The 21,877-nt window shown below is 41.3% G+C and overlaps 1 protein-coding gene across 2 annotated transcripts in view; it reads left to right on the top strand.

Moving 5' to 3' along the window:
- LOC147108409 (mediator of RNA polymerase II transcription subunit 26-like) overlaps positions 1 to 21,877 on the top strand; it is a 187,103-nt gene that overhangs the window by 3,648 nt on the left and 161,578 nt on the right. Inside the window, exon 2 of one of the 2 annotated variants that reach the window (XM_086005020.1) lies at positions 11 to 4,285. The exons of the other annotated variant lie outside the window; for it this stretch is intronic. The gene's annotated coding sequence lies outside the window, so the exon portion shown is untranslated. The remainder of the gene's footprint in view (positions 1 to 10; positions 4,286 to 21,877) is intronic. 2 annotated transcript variants of the gene reach the window in all.

Here is a 21,877-nt window from a genome sequence, read left to right as displayed (position 1 = left end):
CATTGTCTAGGCCTGAAGCATGAATGACCTGATCACCTATTCACATCATACCAAGTGATGGCTAAAACTTCTGATCCAGTAGTAACTGGCTACATCCAGGAGCCGTCTGACATCATTACTGTAATGTTGGAACTTTCAACCCCAGTTATATTGGGTCAAACCTGACACTGAATCTACAAAAAGACAGTCAGCTGCCATCACTCTGGAAACCATTCTGGTACTGACCAGGCCTGGGACTGCAGCCACAAGGGACAAGTTGGGCTTCAAGAATTAAGCCCAGTGGTGTTCCAAGAAGTAGTACCCATCAACAACACTGGCACCAGCAAGAACTATGTTTACCGCCATTGCCTGGTCCTCAGATAGGGATTGAAGTTGATTTTACCAGCATGGTAGATCTACGTATACATACTCTTTCCCCTGACTGACAACAATGACCAGATCTGATGCCACTGATGCTGTCCTTTTTGTTTTGACTGTAGCATTGAGAGCCACCGGAATACCTAGCATTTAAAGAAGTGTCGTCTTTTGGTACCGAGATTATTGTTTCTGATTTGTGCTGAGGAGGTGGCTCCTCAAAAGGTCAATGATGTATGTTGGTCAATCCTTCTCCACTCCAGCATAGCTCGTTGTCATCAACCTCTGACAGTATGGCTATTGTTTTGGGGCAGCAGAACCCATTGGTATATTACAGTGCAAAGCAGCAGACATATATTTGGGTGCCATTTATTTAGAGGCTGAGCTCTGTATTGTATTGGCAGGTGTAAACCAGCAAGTAACCATTGTACGTAGCTATTTTGCATCTGCCTTGGTGCACTCTGCAATCTGGGCACTGTCATAACTTTTGGGGTTATCTACTGTTGAGGAAGGTGCAAGGACAGCTACCTTCTCAGAGTGGTAAGAAGTTGTCACTTCTAGATTTGACACCATGTCTTCCATCCAGGGTCTCATTTGGCAGAGCCACTAGTTGCAGAATAAGCAATCTGGGCTCTCCTCCCCAACCTTCTCTATTGGTTGTGCCTGCAGAAGTGACCATGTGAACCATTCCATTTCCAGTAGGTAACTTGAGTTAGGATCTGGATAAGAGGAAGAGTAGGAGAATTAGAATTATATCTTTTGCTGAATAAGCACCACTGAATGGCACATTGAGGCTGTTTTACTCCAGGGTGATGCACAGTCTGAATGCATCAGTTCTGGAATTCCTGTCGGATTGAACCATCAACCCCCATATTTTGATTTTTGAGGAGGTTCACACTCCTATCTCTCCAGATCACCATCAAGAGATTCTACAGATGTGCAGTAGCAGTTCCTGGTTATGAATGCAACCCAGTGGTCTAACCTCCCTTGCTACATGCCCAGACAAATTCAGAGTCCATGGTCGTGTTTCAGCTAATGAGCTTCTAAAGCAAAAAGCCCAACTGGGGCTCAGATCTTGTTACCGTCAACGAAGAGTCCAAGCATTAAAGGGCTATAAGCAGCAACTGCAAAAGCTCCGCAGCATGGCTGCACTGGCATCCACTATGGAATCAACTGCTCTATCTACAGATCTAGGCAGCGGCCACAGGAGCTGTCCTTTTATGTTTTTGGTCAGAGTTCCTGAGTGGCCTGCCATGGAGCTTGTTTTCCTTGTTTGAGGCCTGGACTGTGGTTCTTGATATTCTATTACTCCAGGTTATGCTCCATGTGGCCAACTTTGAGTTTTTTCTTCTATTTTTAGACTGAACCATTGTGATCTTTATGGTCAGATCATTCTTCTGAGGGACCTTCACTAGGTGGTCTTCTATCACCTGCAGCAATTGAACAAATTCATTTAGATTTGGAAAAGATTGTTTTTTACTCAAATTATTTTGTGTCCCTCAAAAAGTCTGGATGGTACTGTCCCATTCTTGGACAAATTCCAGCTCAAGCAAAAGCTTGGATGGTAAACTTGTCCCAGATCATTGAGTAAGAATCTCCACGCAGGAAACTGCCATTCAGCTATGTTGTCAATAGTATCTCATTCAACATTTGAGTCACAGCTACTCATACATGGTGCTCCCCATTGCATGAAATGTCTATTCTTGTTGGCACTGCTCAATGTGGTTCTTGAAAACTATCCATATTTAGATGACTGGCTTGTGAGAGAGTACCTTGTGGAGAAACTGCTCCAACAGCTGTTCTGCAGGTACTGCCACACAGTCCAGGATCTCAGCTTATTTGTCTCCTCTGGCAAAAAAAAAAAAAAAAACCAAGAAATAGAAGCTTGTATGTGCCTTATTTCCACAGCGTTGGGCAAAGTTTTCTTGCCTCTCGACCAGTTGTCTAGTGAGATCAAAAATGAATGAATAGTGCATGTTTATTCCCTGGTGGCAGTCATTTTTGTTTCAAATGGAATCTCTACAGGTGAACTTGCTTCACCAGTGGTCTTCCTGAAAATCAACATTATATTAGCTGGTGGAGTTGGGCTAAACTTTGACTCTGGGTCTGAAGCAGTTTCCAGGTTCTTAGCTTCAGTCAACACCCTTCAACTAATGCTGTTGACTGATGGGATGGCTTCTTTCTCTGGGAGGAGGTGGGTGCATTACCTTTGTGATAGTTGGGCCCACAGCAGGTGGACTGCAGATGTCCGCTTGGGAAGGTCAAAACGGTATGTCTCGTTCTCCGACATTTTCTGACTGGTGAAGGGTGCCAGTGCTTCTCTGGATATGTTAATTGTCCACAAACAAGGTCAGACCTGCACTTACCTTTTTATGAAGTTGTGATCAACATCGCTTGAGTTGCATGAACCACAGTGGATCAGGTGGATATTATGACAGCTGGTGCCTTAAGCTGCATGGCAGCCCATCTGAGTGGAAGACCTGCATTGAAATAGTGCAAACTGTGTTCTGAACTTGGCATTACCTGTTGGTAGATCTCCTTGGTACTGGGCAGTTGCCATTTCCTGACCCGCTCAAAGGACATGTGAACCTGGAGGGTGCATGTTTTTTTTTAACTGGAAACACATTTTTGAACTTAACTCCATTTTCCTACTCCTCAGGATATTAAGAGATCAAAGTAGAGGAAGGGAAATTTTTTCAGATGACTTTAGCCTCACAACTATTGTTCTTGGAAGTCCTGGTGTTGACCAGTGTTTGGTCTTGCTATGCCACAAGAGAGACCCTGTCTCTTGACTGTGAGGCTAGGTTCTGCACCCGAGCCCAGCACACTTGCTGCTTGTATAAGACAGAAAAATTATCAAACCAAGCTGTGCAGTTATCAGTCGTGGGCAGAATTGTCTTCCTGAAAATTATTTACTGAGTGGAGTTATTTCTGAATGGAAGAAATTTGTTTAATCCTTTTAACATCATTATTCATCTATCATGATGTAATATCTGTTCTTGTATATCTTTTTGATCTCGGGCTGAAATCTAGTCTATCGTGTTAGTGGCTGCCATCTCCAATTTTGATCCTCTTGCTCTGGTTTCATTTGGATAATGTTCTCTGATGTCCTTGTTCACAAGGTTTGTTTGGAATTTGAATCCACATCTGGTACAAAACTCTTTTCAAATCTCTGTCTCTCAGCACTGCTGATTTGAAATATCTGTCTTGGAAAACTGGCATTATTGGTGCTGGTTTCTGCACATAGTATAAGTGAGATCCAGTTGCTGGGCATCGATAGCCTTGCCTGATTTGTTCATACTGTGGGTTGCTTGGGCATAACCAGAGGTTTTTGCCAAAGTTTGCATCACCTTTTGAATCAAGAAATAGTGCTAATTTTTATCCTCATAAATCAGAGGTTTAATCACTAAAATAAGGCTTGGCTCATAGTTTGGCAGAAATTGCTACCTGATATCTATCTTATAAATATATGTAAAAGCACTACCTGGAACAACCACATGCCTTCACTAAATGTTTGGAAACTGTGGCAGATGCTTTTCTTGGCCCATCTGTACTAATGGTTGGATTTTCATCCACAAGGACCTCCCTTATCCGGTTCTGAGTACTGCTTGGTTAATGGCCAGTGGTATTTGAAGAAAGAAAGACTATGTATATTGGAGGATTTTGAGGAGCATCCTCCATATTATAGAATTCCACCTGACTGTAGCCTCAGATCTTGCAGGGAGTGGAATAGTTTTGGGGCAAAATAAATTGATGCTGCCTTGTATACTGTACAGTAGCACTGTTGGTCACCTGAGAGCAACTCTGACATCACAAAACATCTTTAAGGAAGATCATCCCCTGATGAAATTTCCCCCAGCAAAACATGCTGTGGTACCAGGTCATTTCAGCAGTGTGTCCAGGATGCTTCTTAGAATGAAGACTTTGCAAGGTAGGTAATCTTACTTTTTCAATACTTAAGTTCCTGTTCTGTGCCTTTACTGTAAAATTTTCATCATTGTATTATTATGCTTATAAAGTTGGTGTTTGAGTTTCTTCAATGTATTGACTCTGATTCATAGTGATTTTGGATGCCTATCTGTAACATTTCTCACTGATGTTGAGTTTAAGTAAAGGAATGTATGTGAATTCTTTTTTATTTTTATGAACGTGATTAGGACTGGTATTGTGTTGACCTCTTTGGGGGATCTGGAATGCTCTTAAACATTGTAAGTTGATACAACATGGAAATAGTTCTGTGTGTAAACAGTGGAATAATTGCATCTTTCTATTGTGACACTCTTGGGAAGAAAATAGAAATGGCAAACTATTACTTAAAAGATCTAATGGTTTGATTTGGGTTTGTTTTTAGCACTGCTTAGTAATGATTTCCAGTCCACAAACTTTTTCTTTAATTTTTCACTCTCCTTCGTTTCCCCCACCCCGCGCCCACATACATCCACATTTGTTCTTGATTGGATTCTAATGGCTGCAATCAAAAACAACTTTTGTCTATGGACTTTTGATGTCTCTTGTTGAGGATTCTGGTTTCTTCTATTGTTTGGAGGCAGCCAGGGAGTGGAGAGAGGGTCCTGCTGTTGTCAGCTTGTCTGTTTTTGCACCGATAGAATATAGTTATGAAACCCGCCGTGAAAGGGAGTGGGTTAGTGAGTTTCACTGTAATTATGCAGGTTAAAAAACATTAGCTACACAGAATTGTATGTTGTGATTTTAAAATTGGAATTTCTGGCTCTTCTGTATTGTGACATCTTAAAGTAGTCTTGACACTGCTGCTGGGAGAGATGTCTGTGCTTCGCTGTATGGACTAAGGGGTTGAAATATGTATCTGGTTGTGTAGGTTGGGACTGCAGAATCCCTCGCCCATAAGTATTCAAATAATATACCTTTGGGTCTCCTTTCTTCTCTGCGTCTAATTACATTTGAGGAAATATAGCTGACTCTGGACTGGCTGTGAGACATGGAATATTTCTCACCCTGTTGTTTACAAGTGATGCTGGAGTCAGGTGATCTGCTAAATAGATAAGGGATAGAGGACAAACAGGCCGGTTCATGTTTTTTCTCTCCAGGGCAGTATTTGTGTTTAAAAGCTTGATCACCAAGCTCTTAATAGTTTATTCCAACAGTCTTTGGCTGTGAAGTTTTGAAATCTATTTTAATAATTTTGTTTAATTGTGAAGGTATCTTTTTAGTATACTCTCTCTCTTGTTTTACTCTCTCCACGGATGCTGCCTGACCTGCTGAGTGTTTCCAGCATCTGTTGTTTCAGATTTCCAGCATCCGCAATATTTTGCTATTTTTAGTATTTCTATTGTGCCAAATGACTTCTAAGGAAAGAGGCATATCATCAGATTAGCAGTGTAAGGACTCAATGAAATGTCTTTCACCTAAAAGCTTTTCATCGTGGACACACATGGTCCAAGTTACAGAAGTTACTGCAGAGAACTGCTAAGGTACAAGACTTATTGTTATGCAACAGTTTTAAAGTACTGGCAAGAAATCAAGTATTCTAATACCTAATTGATTCTACCGACCCAATAAATGGTAATTCGTTTTCAGCCTTGGTTATATGGCCTACTATTGGTGTGTTATTTTCTATGGTTTTAAGTGATCAGGAGTTACAAGGGTAACCCACATACTTGCCAAGAGAAAAAGTGCTCTCTGCTTGCAGTTACATCCTAGATACTTTTCCTATAAGGTCACATTTCTCATCAAGGGGAACACGGACTGACTTTTGTTTGAGTGTGAGTAGAATGTATGTCAAGATAAAGCTCAATTCATAATCACGTAAATCACCTATTGAAGTAATTCCATGTTTATTTGTTGGGAGATGTCAAGTTATTACTCAGTTTATTGGTCTACTCTGCTGGTGATATTCAATTCAATTCAATTCAAATGCTTTATTGGCATGAAAGTTTACAGGGAACCATATTGCCAAAGCTTACATAACAAAAAGTACAGTTTTCCAACATTCTGTAGGTGTCAAACAATTTTGACCTTCGTTGGGTACATACAATATTACTTTAAACAATATTAATTTAAACAGTCTTTGTACATCAGTGGGTATATTCAGTATTAATTTTAAACAGTCCTCAGGTTGTGACATGTTGTTACATATTTGGCACCAAGGTATGGTCTGTCTCCTTCTCCCAGGACTAATCTTAATTTTGACAGGTCATCCAATTCCTTGAAATCTGGGGTTGTTTGGCTGAGCTTGTCAAATAATATGTTTCTTGATGTGTTGAATTTTTCGCATTTTAGGAGGAAATGCATCTCTGTCTCAACCTCGCCGGCCAGACATTGATCACATATTCTATTCTCTCTAGGCTGCCAGGATTTCTTGTATCTTCCTTTTTCAATTGCCAGTTGGTGGTCGCTTAGTCTGTACCTGGTGAGGGTCTGTCTCTGTTTTGTGTCTCTGATGGTCGAGAGATAGTCTGCCAGTTTATATTTAAAGCTTCAGTCCATCTTAAAAACTTCTGGTCCTTTTTTGCATGTGACCTGCTGCATTATCTCAAAACATGGAACAAAGTTCAGTGAAACTGGGAAACATTGTAAAATTTTGTGTAAATTTCCTGACAAAAACTTTGAATCCTGTACACTTTATTCAGCTTTGATATTTGGAAATTAAATGTTGGAATAACTGAATCAGGAATCCATTTGATTGCTTTAAAAACCTGGAGTACTAGTTGCAGCATTTGTCCGAATACAGTACATGGAAATGAGCTCTGTTAAGGGTTTGTGTCAGTCTATTAATTACCTATTTTTGGAGGAATGATCAGGGACGAGATGTGCAGCAGTATGTAATCCAGTGTTTTTTCTCCCCTCTCTGAAATAGGACAAACTGATATTTGTTGTTGTTAGACATGTAGAGCACCAAATCAGCAAATTCTTTTCCTCCCCACCCCCCAAACCAATGCAAAAAAAAAAAATCCTTAAAAAATAATTTCATGCTTACCATGATATTTAATTTCGGTGTTTCATAGCGCATTACGTAGCAGGTGTGGAATTCTGAAGGAAGGGGAAATGAAATGTGCGATAACAAGATTAGGACTAAAATACGGGCGATTATCGTTGAGTTTTGCAAGTTTATTTTCCATGTATGCTGGATCATTTGTAAAAGATTATTTTTGGCTTGTTCTCCACCAGTTCTGGTGTGTGCCAGAGTTGTTTGATTGTGCCTGTGTATGGCCCATTGGTGATGGTTATCAATGCACTTTGGAGCCTGAAGTCATTCTGTGCTAAAGTGCTTTCACTTTCACCAAGGAGTGCGAGTAGGGATAAAAGGTAGCAGGAAGGCACGAACAAGTAATGCCAAGAAGAGGTGTTTGATTTAGAATGTGACCAGTTGCTGCCCACGTAAGTAATGATGGGAATTATGTTCAATTTTGTCACTTTAAAATCAAGATTGTGGCAGAAAATTAAGTTATGATGGGGTGTAGAGGAACATATCATAGAATGGTTCCAGCACGTAAGAAGGCCATTTGGCCTATCGAGCCTGTGCCGGCTCCTTGCAAGAACCCCTCAGCTAGTCCCACTCCCCCGCCCTTTCCCTGTAGTCCTGCAAATTTTTTTCTTTCAGATACTTATCCAATTCCCTTTGAAAGCTGTGATGGAGTCTGCTTCCACCATCCTTTCAGGCAGTGCATTCCAGATCCTAACCACTCGCTGCGTAAAAAAGTTTTTTCTTCTGTCACCTTTGGTTCTTTTGCCAATCGCCTTAAATCTGTGTCCTCTGGTTCTCGACCTTTCTGCCAATGGGAACAGTTTCTTTCTATGTACTCTGTCTAGACTCCTCCATGATTTTGAACACCTCTATCTCTTAATCTCCTTTGCTCCAAGGAGAACAACCCCAGCGTCTCCAGTCTATCCACATCACTGAAGTCCCTCATCCCTGAAATCATTCTCGTAAATCTTTTCTGCACCCTCTCTAAGGCCATCACATCCTTCCTAAAGTGCAGTGCCCAGAATTGGACAAAATACTCCAGTTGAGGCAGAACCAGTGTTTTATACAGGCGGTTCATAATTTCCATGCTTTTGTACTCTATACCTCTATTCGTGAAGCCCAGGATCCCATAAGCTTTTTTAACTGCTTCCTCAACCTGCCCTGCCACCTTCAACGATTTGTGCACATATACCCCTAGGTCTCTCTGTTAGTGCACCCCCTTTAGGATTGTACCCTTTAGTTTATATTTCCTCACATTTTGGTAGAAAGAATGATCACTTCTCACTTTTCTGCGTTAAATTTCATCTGCCATGTGTCTGCTCATTCCACCAGCCTATCTATGCCCTCTTGAAGTCTATCACCATCCTCCTCATTGTTCACTATGCTTCCAAGTTTTGTGTCATCTGCAAATTTTGAAGTTGTGCCCTGTACACCCACATCCAAGTCATTAATATATATCAAGAAAAGCAGTGGTCCTAGAACCGACCCCTGGGGAACACCACTGTGTACCTTTCTCCAGTCCAAAAAACAACCGTTCACCACAACTCTCTGTTTCCTGTCACTTAGCCAATTTCGTATCCATGCAGTCACTGTCCCTTTTATTCATGGGCTTCAACTTTGCTGGCAAGCCTATTATGTGGCACTTTGTCGAATGCCTTTTGGAAATCCATATACATCACGTCAACTGCATTGCCCTCATCAACCGTCTCTGTTGCTTCATCAAAAAACTCAATCAAGTTGGTTAAGCACAATTTGCTTTTAACAAATCCATGCTGGCTTTCCTTAATTAATCCACACTTGTCCAAGTGACTGTTACTTTTGTCCCTGATTATTGTTTCTAAAAGCTTCCCCACTACTGAGGTTAAACTGACCAGCCTATAGTTGCTGGGTTTATCTTTATGCCCTTTTTTGAACAAGGGTGTAACATTTGCAATTCTCCAGTCCTCTGGCATCACCCCTGTATCGATGGAGGATTGGAAGATTTGGGCGAGTACCTCCGCGATTACTTCCTTCACTTCCCTCAGCGTCCTAGAATGCATCCCATCCAGTCCTGGTGACTTATTTACTTTTAAGTACAGCCAGACTTTCTAGTACCTCACCTATATCAATTTTTATCCCATCCAGTATCTCCTCTACCTCCTCCTTCACTATGTCTGTGGCAGCATCTTCTTCCTTGGTGAAGATAGATGCAAAGTACTCATTTAGTACCTCAGCCATACCCTCTGTCTCCATGCGTAGGTCTCCTTTTTGGTCACTAATCGGCCCCACCACTCCTCTTACTACCCGTTTACTATTTATATGCCTATAGAAGACTTTTGGATTATCTTTTATGTTAGCTGCCAATCTATTCTCATACCCTCTCTTTGCCCCTCTTATTTTCTTTTTCACTTCGCTGAACTTTCTATATTTAGCTTGATTCTCCGATGTATTCTCAACCTGATACTTTTTTCTGCTTCATCTTACTCTCTATCTCTTTTGTCATCCAGGGAGCTCTGACTTTAGTTGCCCTACCTTTCCCCCTAGTGGGAATGTACCTCGATTGTACCCAAACTATTTCCTCTTTAAAGGTAGCCCATTGTTCCACTATAGTTTTGCCTGCCAATCTTTGATTTCAATTTACCCGGGCCAGATCCGTTCTCATTCCACTGAAATTTGCCTTCCTCCAATTAAGTATTTTTATTCTAGATTGCTCCCTGTCCTTTTCTATAGCTAATCTAAACCTTATAATACTATGATCACTATTCCCTAAATGTTCACCTACTAACACTTGCTCCACTTGACTACCTCATTCCCCAGAACCAGATCCAGCAATGCCTCCTTCCTCGTTGGGCCGGAAACATAAATTTCAGAAATTCTTCCTCCTCTCTTTCCCCCCTCTCTGCCCTTTATGCTATTACTGTCCCAGTCTATATTAGGATAGTTGAAGCCCCCCATTATCACTACTCTATAGTTCTTGCATCTCTGTGATTTTCCTGCAAATTTGCTCCTCCATATTTTTCCCACTAGTTGGTGGCCTATAGAATACACCTAGTAGTGTAATGGCACCTCTATTATTTCTTAACTCTAACCAAATAGATTTTGTCCTTGACCCCTCCAGGTAGGGGTGGAAAGTTTCCGGGAAATTTCCGGAAATTTTCCACGGGAAGTTTAGCTTGGGAATTTTGGGAATTTTGCCCAAAAAAGCACATGCTAGCATAATAATGTTTTTTTTGTATTTCTTTTTTTTTCCACAGGTCCTCTCTTAAAATTACTAAAAGAGATGGAATCTTAATTATTAAGGAATTTCTTAATCAATATATGTTTATCTTACTTGGCTTGTTTTAATAATTACAAGTTTTGTGTGTGACTGTGAACATATGTGTCCTGATTGGTTGGATGAGTGGATGAGCGATTAGCTCCCTCTATTGGTAATATTTGCATATCGAATTGTGATTGGCCTGCAGGCATCTGTAAGACTACTATAGTTTTTTTTTAAGATCCAGGTTAGGGGTCCTGAGGGAAGTCATTTTGTTTTCTGCTGATGTTGTGATGATGCAGTAAGTAAATCAGACTTTATACCAAATAAACCAGTTACTTGTTGAACTCTGTTGTCCTTCAATTTAAAATATACAAAATAATACACTATTGGTGATGTAGCGTCGTGTGTGTACAGGTCATGCTTCCATCACATGGAGCATCAGCAAAATGTACTCGCCCTGTTGCAATCGTGCTGATCGACCGCAGTTCGACAGAGATGAATGCCCTTTATTTCTCTGCATAGAACAATGCCACGTTTACTGTCGGATGTGTGGAAGGATTTTACCCCAGGCATTAAAGATGGAAAGACTGTGTACATGTGCAAACACTGTAGAAAGCCATATGTAAAGAATGCCACAAAGATGCAGCAGCATTTATCCAAATGCAACAACTTCACTCAAAGCTCACAGCAGTCAGCCCAGAGTTCCTCTGCTTCCATTCAAGAAGATGATGGTTCTCATTCAGCATCAGGCTCCTTATCAGCAACTCCTGGCCCACTTGGAAGGTTCTTTGATACAATGGATAACCATAGCCAGAAGAATGCAGATGAGTGCCTTGCTCGAGCTGTATATGCAACAGGCTCACCCCTCATGCTCACAGCCAATGTGTACTGGAAGAGATTTTTCAATGTTATTCGCCCTGCATACTGTCCTCCCACCAGACATGCTTTGTCTACTTATTTGCTGGAGGCTGAGTATAACAGAGTCCAAGGAAAGCTCAAAGAAACAATAGGGATGGCAGACTGTGTTGCAGTTATCTCAGATGGGTGGTCAAATGTACAAGGGGAGGGCATCATAAACTACATTGTCTCCACTCCTCTCCCAGTGTTCTTCAAGAGCACAGACATGAAGGACAACAGACACACAGGCACATACATTGCTGATGAGCTGAAAGTGGTCATCAACGATCTTGGATCACAAAAGGTCTTTGCAGTAGTTACTGACAATGCTGCGAATATGAAGGCTGCTTGGGCTCAAGTGGAGGAGGCCTACCCTCATATTATGTCTATTGGGTGCGCAGCTCATGGGCTTAACCTGCTCCTCAAGGACATCATGGGTTTGAGAACCATGGAAGCACTGTACAAGAGAGCCAAGCAAGTTGTTAAGTATGTCAGGGGAAAACAGGTAGTTGCAGCAACCTACAACTCCAAGCAAATGACAAAGAACAAGAACACCACACTGAAGCTGCCCAACAACACTAGATGGGGTGGTGGTGTCATAATGTACAACAGCCTTCTGGAGAGTAAGGAGTCGCTGCAAGAAATGGCAATATCCCAGTCTGGGGATATGGAAACCACCATCAAGAAAATACTGCTGGATGATGTGTTTTGGGAGAGAGTGGTTAGCAGCCTTAAACTACTCTCACCAGTAGCATCTGCAATTGCTCAGATTGAAGGAGATGATGCTGTCTTGTCAGATGTTCAGTCTTTTTGCTGATTTAAAAGAACAAATCAGCATTGCCCTACCCACATCCCTGCTGCTCAAAGCAGAGGAGAAAGCAATTGTTCAATTCATACAGACGCGTCAAGAATTTTGTGTCAAGCCGATTCATGCTGCAGCATACATGCTGGACCCAAAGCATGTTGGGAGACCAATACTTTCTGGAGAACAGATCAACAGCGCTTAGTGTGATTTCTACCCTCTCACACCATCTCAATCTGGATGTGGGCAAAGTTCTGGGAAGTCTGGCAAAGTTCTCTACCAAGCAAGGTCTTTGGAATGGGGATGGGATATGGGAATCATGCAAGCATATCAGTGCACATACCTGGTGGAAGGGACTTTGTGCATCTGAGGCCCTGTCACCTATTGCATCGGTGATACTCCAAATCCCACCTTCATCAGCGGCCGCTGAACGAAACTGGTCACTTTTTGGGAATACGCATACAAAGGTGCGCAACAGGCTGACTAACGAGAGTGGAGAAACTGGTGGCTATCCGGGCGAACCTACAACTTATTGAGCCAGATACAGAAGTGTCTACCACACAGCTAGACAGTGACACAGAGGAGGAAATGGACACGCCAGAGTCAGAGAATCAGGAGGAGCAATGATGAGTAGAAGACTCGAAGGGACAAAATAAGGACAAATTACAGGCTAAATAAGCTGACGCTCTTTTTATTTTATTTTAGATGGGTCTTTTTTGTGGGGGTTCAATAAAGTTCAAAATATAACCTAAATAAAGTTTTGAAAGCCTGTTTTTATTTGTATGGAACAGTATGTCTATTTTGACGACAAAGATAATAGGGTCAGAGACAAAAACCATCAGTGTGCAAAAAAACTCAAAATTCCCGAAAATTCCCATGGAAAGTTTCCTCTTTTTAAAAATTCCCAGAATTTTGCCACCCTACCTCCAGGACAACACTATAATATTCTCCTTAACCTGTAGTGTGGTCCAGTTTGGAGCAGCTTTAGCTATGTTTGGTGTTTAGCAGCCTAACCTGGCTTGAGAGGTACTGTGGGGTTTCCCATTCTTGACAGTTACTTGACTAGTATAGAAACATAGAAGATAGGAGCAGGAGTAGGCCATTCGGCCCTTCGAGCCTGCTCTGCCATTCAATGAGATCATGGCTGATCATCCAAATTCAGTACCCTGTCCCTGCCTTCTCCCCATATCCCTTGATCCCTTTAGCCTTAAGAAATATATCCAACTCTTTCTTGAATATACTTAATGAACTGGCCTCCACTGCCCTCTGTGGCAGAGAATTCCACAGGTTCACCACTCTCTGGGTGAAGAAATTCCTCCTCCATCTCAGTCCTAAATGGCTTACCCCTTATCCTTAGACTATGACCCCTGGTTCTGGACTCCCCGGCCATCAGAAACATCCTTCCTGCATCTAGTCTGTCCAGGCCTGACAGAATTTTATAGGTTTCGATGAGATCCCCTCTCAATCTTCTAAACTCCAGTGAGTATGAGCCCAATCGACACAATCTCTCTTCATACGTCATTCCTGCCATCCCAGGTATCAGCCTGGTGAATCTTCGCTGCACTCCCTCCATGGCAAGAACGTCCTTCCTCAGGTAAGGCGACCAAAACTGCACACAATAGTCAAGGTGCAGTCTCAACAAGGCCCTGTACAACTGCAGCAAGACATCCTTGTTCTTGTACTCGAAGCCTCTTGCTACGAAGGCCAACACATCATTTGCCTTCTTAACCGCCTGCTGCACCTGCGTGCTTACCTTCAGCGACTGGTGCACAAGAACACCCAGGTCTCTTTGCACTTCCCCTTCTCCCAATCTATTGCCATTCAAATAATAATCTGCCTTTCTGTTTTTGCCACCAAAGTGGATAACCTCACATTTATCCACATTATAGTGCATTTGCCATGTTTCTGCCCAATCACCCAACCTGTCCAAATCGTACTGGAGTTTCACGACATCCTCCTCACAGCATACCCTCCCACCCAGCTTTGTGTCGTCTGCAAATTTGGAGATATTACATCCAATTCCCTCGTCCAGATCATTAATATATATTGTGAACAGCTGGGGTCCTAGGACCGATCCTTGCGGTACCCCACTAGTCACTGCCTGCCACTCGGAAAACGACCCGTTTATTCCAACTCTTTGCTTTCTGTCCGCCAACCAGTTCTCTATCCAAGTCAATACCTTGCCCCCAATCCCATGTGCCTTAATTTTGCACGCTAATCTCTTATGCGGGACCTTATTGAAAGCCTTCTGAAAGTCCAAATACACCACATCCACTGGTTCTCCCTTATCTAGTTTACCAGTTACATTCTCAAAAAATTCCAGTAGATTAGTCAAGCATGATTTACCTTTTGTAAATCCATGTTGACTTTGTCCGATCCAGTCACTGCTTTCCAAGTCCATCTTTTATAATGGACTCTAGCATTTTCCCCACTACCGATGTCAAGCTTACCGGTCTATAATTCCCCGCCTTTTCTCTACCACCTTTTTTGAATATTGGGGTAACATTAGCTACCCGCCAATCCATGGGTACCGTTCCAGAGTCTATCGAGTTCTGGAAGATGACCAGCAATGCATCTACTATTTCTAGGGCCACTTCCTTAAGTACCCTGGGATGTAGATTATCAGGCCCTGGGGATTTATCGGCCTTCAGTCCCATCAATTTTCCTAACACCATTTCCCTACAAATACTGATTTCTTTCAGTTCCACCCTTTCATCAGACCCTATGTTCCCCGGCATCTCTGGGAGGTTATTTGTGTCCTTCTTTGTGAAGGCAGAACCAAAATATGTATTTAGTTGGTCTGCCATTTCTTTGTTCCCCATTATAAATTCCCCCGATTCTGACTGCAAGGGACCTATGCTTGACTTCACCAATCTTTTTCTCTTCACATATCTATAAAAGCTTTTACAGTCAGTTTTTATGTTCCCTGCAAGCTTACTCTCATTCTATTTTCCCTTTCTTAATTAATCCCTTTGTCCTCCTTTGTTGAATCCTAAACTGCTCCCAATCCTCAGGATTATTGCTTTTTCTGGCCAATTTATATGCCCTCTCCTTGGACCTTATGCTATCCCTAATTTCTCTTGTTAGCCACGGTTGGGTCACCTTTTTTGTTTTATTTTTATGCCAAACTGGGATGAACAAATTCTGTCGCTCATCCATTCGGTCTTTGAATGTTTGCCATTGCCTATCCACCGTCAACCCTTTGAGTGACATTCCCCAATCAATCCTACCCAACTCGCTCCTCAGACCATCGTAGTTTCCTTTATTTAAATTGAGGACCCTAGTCTCCGAGTCAACTACTTCATTCTCCATCTTAATGAAGAATTCGATCATATTATGATCGCTCCGACCCAAGGGGCCTCGCACAACAAGATTGCTAATTAATCCTTTCTCGTTACATAATACCCAGTCTAAGATGGCCTGATATCTGGTTGGTTCCTCGACATATTGGTCCAGGAAACCATCCCGTAAACACTGTTTCTAATGTTTCTAAAGAGCAAATTTAGACTTGGTGATTGTCCCTGAATGTTATAAGGCAATGACAGTTTTATATTTACAGCTGAGCATCCTTTATTCTCAGTGCTAATTTCCTGGGAAATTTTCCCTTTTTTATTTAAAACTTTCAGGCTAAAGACGAAGGAGGAATGAATAACCTAATGGAAAATTAGGAAGGGGTGAGTTAAGTGCTGCAACAAAAAAAGCTCTGTAGTAACCCTTATAATTTGAAAAGGTGCATCCAGAAATTTAGGTGCATGTCTTCCTGTGGTTTATAATGTGAAAGTCATACCAATAGGAAGGCAAAAGAGGTGGCCAGAAAATGCAGCTGCCAGCAACTTTTGGGCTCCCTTCCCTGATGTTCCTGTGGAGATTTGCCATCATTTATCTGTATGGAGGTTCCCAGTCACTAGGGAAGTTTGAGCAAAAAATATTTGATTAATTTCTGTTGGCAGACCATGTGTATTTTTATGCTGTGTGCCAGTAACTTTTGTCAGCATGTGATTCTGAAGCCTTAATCATCAATTTTGAGGTGCTTTCCAACACCTGCAGCATCCCATTAAACAGGCTAATAACTGCAGCAGACTCCAAACATTTTTCTGTACGCTTTGACTACTTTTTACTGTACCAGTTACTATCCCATTTCCCTTAATACTGTTTAACCCCTGGTGTGCTATGGGCAATTTAATTTGTCCCAACGCGATTGCTGTGTGAGCTACGGTGACATTTACTAGCCTTGGGCCACCCCTCCTCCTGTGAAACATTTTTCCTGCTGGATATTGATTTGGGTGCATCTCTGCAACCATGCCAAGCTTCAGGGCTTTGAGTTTTCGATTGGCTGGAGAAAAAAAATCGAAACTTGTTCAAACTAACCAAGCAACCGAAATTAAATTGGAGGACGGTTTAATTGCAGTTCCACCTAATAAATGTTCTAATTGCTATAAAACAGACTAGCAACATTGTACAAATCTGCTGGTTAGCTGGTGGTATCTTGGAGTCCAGTGCAATTAAATGTACCTTTGTTGGGGAATGGAGAAGTAGTGCAAATTGGTGGGTCATGCTGACCTGAATTAATTCATCAGCCCAAAGACAAAGTTGCTTACACATTTCTTGAATTAGTTTCCTATATTGCCACTTTATCAAGTTGACAAATTTATACAACTTTCTGTGGAATAGATAGTAAGTTGTCAATTTGGTGTTTAAAAAAAACGTTATGGTAGTAATTCAGGTGAGTGTGACATCATTCTTTTTTGGTTACAACATAACCCACTTTGTCTAAGGCTGTACACTTGGTTTATTTCTTTTAGTTCTGTGCTGTTTCAAACCTAGCAATGTTTATCTCTACATTTTCAGTCATGAGATGTAGAGGGTTCTGTAGTTAATTGTAAAGGCAGAAGGGAGAGACAGTACAGGATGGGTATCAAGTATTTAACTCTCGTCCTCTTTTACACTTGAGCATCTAAGACTACTTTTAAAGGGGAATTAGATAGTTGCTTGAAAAAGAGGAATATTGCAGTATGGGGAAACAGGCAGGTGAGTACATAGTCTACAGCACAGAAACAGGCCATTTGGCCTAACTGTTCTATGCCAGCGTTTATGCTCCACATGAGCCAAGGGGAGTGGAGAATGGAGAATTAGACTAGGTGGCTCATGGAGAAAAACACAGGCACATACTTGATGGCCTGAATGGCCTGTTTCTGTGTTGTGGCACTGATTAATTGATTTCTCTATGAACCACAAAACTAACTGATTTGAGAGTGTTTAGCACAATTGGGTGCAGACCAAGATCCACAGGTGGAGATATAAGCAAATTAATGGGAATGTTCCTATTATAGCTGTGCTACATTTTCGCAAAACATTGTCCAGTTTCACTTGCTTATTACAAACTTGAGACCTTTCGTGTTACCGGAGTTTGAGCTGTCGTGACTATATCTCCAGGGGAAAATGTTTTTAATGAAGGTTACAGTATAGTAAGATAGCCAAAATTGAAGGATTAAGGCATTTTTTAAACAGCTGCTTGGGCTTCATGGGCTGCATTTGGCTGTAGTTTAGACACTCCAAATCCAGTAATGAGTAGCTTCCTTTAATGAAAAATGTATCTGGATTCTTTCTGCATATTAATTGCACAGTCAAAACCAAGTGTAATCTTTAGCTGAAGTGGAGTTAGAGGGTGGAGGATAATTAGACCAGAGCGTGCAGTTGTAATTTAGTCCCTGTTTTATATTTCTATTATAAATGTGGATGGAGGAATTCACAGTGGGGAAAACTTGACAGCCCATGTAGGTGCAAAATTTTTAATATAGATTACTTTATGGCATTTGTATTACAGCTACTATTTCCACCTTGGTACAGTGGTGGAAATGTTTTGGAAAGAAAGTTTATATATTGCCATGGAGTAATGAGGATGCAAATTATGTTGCAACTCTCCTGAAATTCTGATCCCAGCCTTGCTGCTATGGGGAGACAGGCAGGAAATCAGAGGGCGTATTGCCTTTAGGCCACTGTTGTGCCATTTCTTGCATCAGTGGAGTCTGTGGAAGCTTTGGTTCATATGTCTTGGTTACATGTGTGGCCTTGAGCGCAGAAGTTTGGAGAGAGGAAGCGGTGGAAGAAAATAAATTTGGAAGGTAAACTATAAACTGATTTTATAGTTACTTGAATTGTTCGTTTGTGCTTATTTTAACCTAGTCAATCTCTAGTTTTCATTTTTATTTACATTTTTGTCCCTTTTCATTCTGTTGTTCTTGGACCTTGCTCCCAGTTTTTTGTTCTGATTGTCCTGCACTTGACACCATGGAATAAAGCCGATTTTAGACCATTGGGTACGCTATTGCTATCTGTTGAGACATTATCCCCCCTGTGATTGTTTTTGTGCTCGAGCCACACTGACCTACATATAAACAGCTTTCAGTTCCTCCACTTTTTTTGCTACAATATAGCAATCTAAAGTGTCAGACATCGGCCACTTACTGGGTGGGCATAGTTGACTTTTGCATGCACACATGCAAAATGGTCAGTATTTGGAGGGGGACTGGTTGGCTGGATTATCTTTGATCTTTGGGACTCCGATTAAAATCCAGCCTAGGCAGATGAGATTAAAGCTCCTATGTTTACTGGCTGGGTTGTTAATATCCTCCTGTGAAATGAGTTTGGCTGTCTCAATCCATTTGTTAGTGTGTATGAATCTGCTCCTAATTTGGAACTAATCGGCATCAAATTGGTAATTTTGGGAAGGCTTGAGAAATTGGAAAAAATACTGCACTTGTGCAGTATGGAGAAGAGTAGAGTGAGATTTACCTGCAATCCCACCTGCTATACCTGACCTGGGAATGTTTGATGCTTTCTGAAATGGAAAGTGTCCCATTCCCCTGCAGTAACACATTTCTCATTGAGCACAATTTACAAGTAAAATTTTAATAAAAAAAGTATTCGTAACATTTTATTTAATATAAAAATTTTAATGCAAAACAATTACTTGGGACTGTAGGCAGCTGTTAAGCAAGAAGTTAACTACCTAAACCTCTCCACAAATCCAGTTCTTCTGGATGCTGAGGCAATATTAAAAATAAAACAACTTTCACCCCCTTCCTGTCTCTCTTTCATTTCATCTTGCCAGAAAGTGGTGACTTATATTGAGCAGGGTTCCACTGTTGCTGGCAGCCCTCCTGCACTTTGTTGAATGACTGACTGACTGCACATGAATGAGTTTGGACAGTGAATGTCAGCAGGCTCCTCAATTTTAGGGACAACACAGCCAAGTACAATTCTGGCCTCACCCAATTCTTATACTTGCTTACTTTTACAGAATAGTTCATTGTTTTTCTCGCGGTAGCCCAGGTGAGCAGTGGCCCACTGTAATGCTTCCAGGAACAGGAGTAGGTCTTTTGGTCCCTCAAGCCTGTTCTGCCATTCAATCAGATAATGGCTGATCTGTATCTCAACTCCATTTACCTGCTGTTGCTCCGTCTCTATCCCTTGATGCTCTTGCCTAGCAAAATCCCCAGCTGGAACCACTTGGCTTAAAACAGAGGGTTAAATTTGCCATTTGAGTTGTCACTCAGTATCTACCGAGTCAAAAGTTTTTTTAATCAAGATTTCGGGTTTTGGTGCGTTGGTGTAACGTGCCATTTTAAAGACTCCATCTATTTCTTCATCCTTCCAAACACTGACTGTGGCTGAGAGGGTAGGTGACTCTTCCAGTTCATTGCTGTTGTGCTGGGATTCCCCAGAGATGAGTATCCTATCTTCAGTCAAGTGGTTGAGATTGAAAATTTGGCAGAGTAAAGGATTAAATTTGCTCCCAGCTGTTTTGTTTTGCAGCATACAGTTTTCAGTAATTTAAGTTACTTAGTCATTAAAAGTTGTATTTTACAGTAAGGAATTATGTGTCTTGCACATCTATCCTGATAGTTAAGTTTTCCCTATAAATCTGGAAATCCTTCCAGCTAATCCACATCCAGCAGTTTGCCTTCTATTTGCAGCATATTGCGTCTTGTACACTGAGACGTTCAGGCACAAAGTAGGGGAAGAGCAAAGTTTACAAACCCCTCAATATTCTTTTTCTTAGGTCACCTGCTAAATATATAACTGCATAATCAGTATGCACCCCACAGCAAAGAGTGTAATATAGATATCATCGGTAACTTCCAAAACTGCCACAGCTTATCTATCTGCATAGTTAAGCAAGGCCATCAATATGATTGAGCAGTGTGGCTGAGGAAATGCTTAAGTGTATTGCACTGAGCAAGTGTAGCATTTGAGCACGGGTGGTTTATTGTTTTTTAACCAGGGGTATTTTTGAATAATCTGTGCTGCCCTTTTGGGTTATTTTGTATGCATTTTGAGAATCCTTCTATGAGAGGGTGAAACATATGTGAGGCTCAGTGACTACTGCAATGAGATGTTCTGAGCACAGCTTCTGTGGGCACTGGTCTGAATTTATGGCAATGGTTCTGCCCCCTCAGTACCCAATGATCAAGTAGGAAAACAAATTGGATGTAAACAAATTCAAGATCTGTATGAGGAGGGCAGGAGCAACATGATTTGAGGAGTTGATTGGCTAGTGATGGGTGGAAATAAAGATATTGGTAGCTGGCATGCAGAATGATGGGCATGACTGAGATGGATAAGTACACTGAGGAGTTTAAGGGCACTTGAAAGGTATAACATTATGAATAGTTCGCAATTTCCTTTCATTTGTATGTAAAAACTTGCTCCTTTCCACAGAACAATTGAAATATTTGCTTGTAATGAGCATGCAATATAAGGCATAGAACCCATATTCAATATGCATACTGCTGGAAAAGCATGTTTGTATAGGTTTCTGACTTGCACTCAAAAATTTCTCATTTGTTTATGCTCTTCAGCACTAGTGAAATGTCTGTAACTATAGAGCAATTTCATGAGAACCGATGCATTACAGCATTGTCTACCTAACTCTCTACCACTGTGATACCTCTGGGGTATCGAAGAGGAGCCTAGGATGTTGGCTGAAACATGACTGAATGTGACTGTCAGATTGTTACTTGACTTCTGTCGGCTATTTCTGCCAACTTGAACATCATTCCCCAAATGTTGGTGAGGAGGACTTTGCAGGGTCAGCTGAGCTGGGACTTCTCAAGTTTTATCCTGATTTAATGCCTGGGTTGTTCATAAGTCAGTCCAATATTTTTCCTTATTCTGTTTGGTAGTGATTTATTTATAACTGGTTTGCTGTAAGCAAGACCAGGTAGGAATGGCATTAGTGAGCCAACTGGCTTCTTAAGACAAATCACCAGATTTATTGAATTCATTTTCACAACCTGCCATCTGAAGTCGCGATCTCTGAATTTCTAGTCTAGTACCATCACTATCGTATACCAGTTGGGTTGAAATCTTTCAATTGCGTTTTATTTCTTCCATAATAACCTTAGAGTTCTCCATTTTCTTGTTTCCACTCCTACATTTTAATTTTTCAATTATATATGCTACGGTTTCTCTACGGCTGAACATAAGCTCATTATCCTTGTGTGTGATGTGCTAACCTGGAAAGGAATATTTGTGCACAACCACCCTAACTTTGCAACGTAGATGTTATTTTTAAACCAGCTCTGTGGGGTCTCAACTATATTTTCAAACTACCCTTCCAAGTTCACCAAATCCCTGAAAT

This window comes from Somniosus microcephalus, chromosome 13, assembly GCF_052327205.1.
Source record: "Somniosus microcephalus isolate GS21.2 chromosome 13, FLI_Smic_1.0, whole genome shotgun sequence".
Taxonomy (NCBI): Eukaryota; Metazoa; Chordata; class Chondrichthyes; order Squaliformes; family Somniosidae; genus Somniosus; species Somniosus microcephalus.
Note: the sequence above shows the minus strand (reverse complement) of the source record. Positions and strands in the feature narration are given on the sequence as shown.